Genomic DNA, 6000 nt, shown 5'->3' on the forward strand with positions numbered 1-6000 from the left:
AATTTCTAATTAATTTGTTGTAACTTGTGAAAGACTTTTTATTTAGATTTGGACTTGGTCTTTTAGTTAATCACTCTAAAGTGATCTTTCTCAATCAAAAATAAAAAAGGATAACAAAATTTGGTATAATTTATGTATTAGTTTCCATAATTTTTATTCTACCATAGAGTTATCATGTTATTAGATTTATGAGTAATTTTAATTTTGCAAAAGAAAAATTAAATATTTTCATTAGAGTAGAATATACATTGTTTCTTTTTAATGTTGTTGAATTTTTTATAATTTTTTATTTTATTTATTTTGTTAATGTGCTTTTCATTATTATTTTTGTCCTTTTTCAAACTATAATTTAGATATCCAGGAAAAATATCCAAGCTATGATTAAAAGCTTGTGCTTCGTAAGTTATCTAAATGAAGAAAGTTAAAATAAAATAATTATATATATAGTTTGTTGGATTGATATAGAGAATACAATATAATGATAAGGAAACAAATTAATACAAAATACAATCTAAAAATATTTGATTTTTTTAAATATCCTTTAATTGGGATCTTAAATCAACTTTGATTATCTATTTAATTTATTATTTACTTCACAATGTTCACTTTAAAATAAAAAGATATAAACATGGACTCATTGCATGTAGATTTATTAGACTAGACGTTAAATGTATATATTTTTCTATGAAACATTAGAGTATCATTTTATTCTATGTGGAAATTCCAACACCTGGAAACAATATCATGAGACCCAAGATAATAAGCACTTCCTAGAGGACTGATACTTTCAATTTTCTTTTAGCTGATAATAATAATAATAATATGTTTACACTATAAATAAACATGCATAAATAAATTATAAAAGAATAATAATTATTCATAACAAATAAGGGAACAAAGCTATAATCAATCGAGTATAGTGATGCTACCATGTTGAAAGAGTTTTAATCGACTAAAAGATTTCAGGAAGCAATTGATTAGACAACTAAGTGTTATGATAGACCACAAGATTTGAATATACATGATGAAGCCAAACACTTAGTTCTTTTCAAAGAAGGAGTCCTTAATATAATAACTAATAGGAAGTCTCAATGCTAGTTTAAGATTCATTTAGTATCAACTGAGAAAGAGTTTAATTTATACGAGAATTCAAAAGACTTATTAAATGGTAACAATATCCATATAAGATCAAGGTTCACATGTTTGGATAGGATTTAAAATCTATACCAATATATAAAAGGTCATACAATCATTGTAAATGATAGTTAGCCCTGTATATGCATTTTCAATCATATTTTTACAAGTTTAGTATTGTTTATTTTCTTAGTTTATTTACAATTTTCTCTATTTTTCATCACCCAAATATTGAAATTATCTTTATTTCCTTTTCGAAAAACCTATCTTTTTTTCTTTTTGTGGTATGGCTTTGGAGTAAATAGCTTTTTTCTAGGGTTCAAAATCTTATATCCTCATACTCTATTTGATTTTATGAGGTTGATATCATTTTTTTCTTGTGATTAAATTCTTATTATATAGTTTCTCCTTTTTAAAAGATAGAAATGCTTAACTAATAGCATATTTATTAGAAGATTATTTAAGTGATAAAAAATTAAACATAATCCCAACCTTTTTTCATATGATTTCTCCTTTTAGCCCAAGCTTGGTCTTTAGCTGCTTTTTGTGTCATAATATAGATTAAATTTAGAAAATGCTTAAGCCATATAATATAGATTAAATTTAGAAAATGCTTATGTCCATTTGCTAATAAAATCTCTTTAAAAAATTCTAATAATATATATTTAATTTTTTTTTACAAATTATATAAACTAGTAATATATACTAGTGTAACTTGACAAAAAAAAAACATCAACAGGTAATATATACTAGTGTAACTTGACAAAAAAAAAGGGTAAAAATACAAAGACATATATAATTTTTTCATTGATATATATCTTTCTTCAACTTATATAGGTACATGACCGAGGTAATACATAACATGTTTATGCATCGAATTATTTTCTTATGCCAAACGTTCTACTAATTGATCATTATACTACCAAAATGTATAGTTTTAAAGGCTTTCTAAGTCTTAGTGAGACCAACACTAAAGGTTATACTAGATAGACTTTATGTTTTTAAAATTAATCTACTACTTTCCAATCCATTAAAACTCATCAGGGTTTATTTTCTGACACGACTAAAAGATTGATGTCTTTTTTTTATTTTAACAATTTAAGAAAAAGTATAATCTTCATTGTAGATTTTATAGTGAACCTCCTTAGAAAATTAATATTGCTAATAAAGCTTTATAATTCTTTTTTTATTTTAAAGATATCCTGCTTTTATATTTACTCGTGTTTTATTCTTATCCATCTCTGTTATTTGTTGATACTCTAAAAATCTAAAAAAATTAGTAGCTTACACACTAAATACATATTTAAAGAGATTTATTTTTGGCTATATATCCTTATTTGTTCAAAGATAGCACATCACACATCTAGGTGGGTGGATCTAAATTTTAACTTTACCATAATGTCATCAATGTAAACCTTTATATTGTGATTAATCATAGGGCAGACTTTGAAAAAAAATATAAATATATTAAAAAAAATCCCACTTCCTTTTACATATATATGATAAATGGAAAAGTTGAAATCACATTAAAAAGCACAAGTCATTACAATTGGTATCAAAACATGGTTATGATTAAATATTTTTACAAACATGAAAGATTTTATTGGTGAACAATATGTATTACATAATGGTTCAAATAAGATGAGGAGTTTATTGAGAGTGTTTTTATTGTTCTTAGAAGCTTGGAATTTAAATTGTTATAGTCTAATTAATTAGCTAATCAAAATTAGGATTTATTATCTTAGAGTTTTGGATATTAAGGTACAATTATTTATTGCGATTATATCATTAGTATTAAGTAAATCATAGTTTATTGCGTGAATGATTATATCATCCTTATAGGGATAATTAGAGATCAATGAAGGAATGAGTATTTGTTAAAAGAGACTATGCTTGATCAGTCAGGTTATATTAGATGACTTATTACTAACTTGATGGAATGGTTGATGAGAAAATAAAATCTATTAAAAATTTAAAATGTTTAAGTATAAACTTAATAGTTCATTTCCTGAAAGATTATCAAAGTAAAGTCAGAATAAAGAATGTGGCTTGTAGAGAAAAACAAGGGATAGGAAATGACTAAAAAGCAACATATGCAATCTTATTTATAAAGTGAAGATGATAAAACTACGAGGATGATAATAACTTGGAAAATATTAAGTAAGATTTAAGACAATATTATTGTTCTTTCACCACCTAGATTTGAGAATTTAATCCCTTGTTTGAAATGGGTTAAAAATTAGGTGGCCTTTTATTTATTATAGCAATCAATATATTTAATTTGTTAATTAGGCCTTGCCTTGGATAATATGAAAGTTTTTGGTCTAATAAAGAGAATCTTCAGTGTAATATTTGTGGTGTTAATACATTTATGCATGACTAATAAGGTTAGGCTAGGCTGAAGTGATGTTATCAAATAAAAAAACCATTTTGATCTTCAAAAGAGTCTTTGGTGAAGGAATAGAACATAATTTTTCTGCCAGGAAAGGAAATTGTTCTGAAACTAGTATTTGAAGTGCTTGGTAGAACGCTTGAGAAGAAGGAAATATGATTTGGTTGAACATAATGTTTGACTATTAGCTAGGTAGATAATTCAATGAAAGAAGAACAATTGAAAAAAGGAAATAAAAGTATAGGTTGCAGATTATATAATACATAGAAAGTGACAAGTCACTGTATATATATAATCTTAATAAAATATAAACATTGATCATTGGTTTGTATGGGGCCTTGATTTATGGAAGTTGATAACCAATATAATATAATTTGTTAGAGCACTAGATAAAAATACATGAAAATCACTTTGCACCCTATATAGATATTAGACTTGATTTTAATAACAGACTATCTCTTAGAAATTATTAGGATCATTCACTAGTTTACTTTGTTGTGATTGGAGACTTTCAAGGTAAATAAACATATTAAATATTATATAAAGTTTTAAGAAAATACAAAATTTTACTTTATAAAAGATATTGGATGGTTTTTTCAAATTCTTGAAAACTTTTACATTTTATATCCAATGAAGATTTTTCTATTCTTATTATGTTTACTTGGGGACAATCTCAAATGATTGTACCTACATCTTCTAGTTTTATTATTTTTTTTTTCAGAACCCAATATTGTTTTTAAAAACAAATATTTTTATTGCTAGAAGTGATGAATATAGCTCCAAATCTTTGACCTTGGTAGATAGAAATTATAAATTAAATAAAGCATGACTACCTTTTAATTCAAAATATGATTTTCCTATGCAAATTCCTAGAGTTACAATTATGGAATTCCTATGATCATATAGATGCATTTGTGTATGTAAAATCCTACACACACACACACACACACACACACAAATTTGTTAAAGCTTCACTTAAAATTTTACAAAGTTTTCTTCACTTGTTTATGGGCTTGTCTCCTAGATTGAGGAAGAGCTCTATACAAGAAATTGCTTGTACTTTTTATCCCATCAGATTACCATGCTTAGATGTCTAATCAAGCCTTATTTTTTATAACTATTGAACTTAATAAACAACCTCATAAATTTGTATTCAGAAAGTGTCTCTATTGGATGCCTCCAATTTATTTGATTAAATTTCTTGGAGGACCATTATTTGTTTTTATGGATACAATTGTTTCTTTTTGAGCTAATATCTAATAAAAAATCTAGTCATGACTATAATAATCAATTAGGTCATTGTTGAGAATGAGATAAAGATGTTTGTAGAAATGGTGAAGGATGCCGACCTAGTCAATGATTGTTGATTTAGTTGCTTTATATGTTATTATATGGTCTCAAGTTATATGTAAAAGATTTTATTATTTTGTTAAATTATGAATTTTTACAATCATTCATGTTATGGATTAAATTATAAATTTGAATGTAAAGGAAAAAACAAATGATTTTATGGTTGATATGATAGGATTTAAGGGAATAGTCAAGCTGAAATATTACAATTTTAATTTAAACCAATATTATGATATTGTTCATAAAAAAAAAAGATGATTGTTGAACCAAATATTGATTTTATGGTTGATATGATAGGATTTAGGGGAATAGTCAAGCTGGAATAGTACAATTTTAATTTAAACCACTATTATGATATTGTTCATAAAAAAAAAAAAAGATGATTGTTGAACCAAATAATTTTATGCTAAACTCTAGGTTAAACGCTTGCATAAATGAGTTAGTTGGAATCAATAACATCGTGGAAAATACGTATATAAAGATTATACATCATATTAATAATCATCAAATTGATATGAAAGATGAGAGCTTGCTGTCCATTGTTAGATAATATTTTAGGAAGCCATATGAGAGCTTAAAAATATATATATGAAAAATAGTTTTGTTCTTAAAGACATAAATGTCCTTTTTATTTATACAAATCTAGAAGCACTAAAAGTTACCATGCAATTATGGAAGATTTAAAAGTGACAAGACTTTTCCATATAAACTTGGTGATGGTGTAAAGAGTGACATCAATAAAGTTCAGGTGAATAATGCGGATGTTAACAATGTTTTATGTATTTCAATAAGATTTTTGGGAAGTTCAGTGGATAAAAGCATAATTTAAAAAATTTTCAAAGATTTCTTAAATTTCATTAATAAATTTATGAAATACTATCAAGAAAGTTAAAGGCAACCAAGGACGCTGAAAACTTTATTTTGGAATACTTATAGTCTAGAAAAGAAAAGATGATGAATGTTGAATTGCATAAATAGAAGCAAGAGTAAACCGTAACATTAAGGTTTATGATACGACCAAAATATTGATGTCTTCTCCCAAATATAGGAGTGTCGAAGTAATAAATAACCCGGTAAAACCAGGGTCGAACTACAGGGAGATTAATTGTACAAATTATAAACAA

This window comes from Populus euphratica, unplaced genomic scaffold (assembly GCF_000495115.2).
Source record: "Populus euphratica unplaced genomic scaffold, PopEup_1.0 scaffold449.1, whole genome shotgun sequence".
NCBI lineage: Eukaryota > Viridiplantae > Streptophyta > Magnoliopsida > Malpighiales > Salicaceae > Populus > Populus euphratica.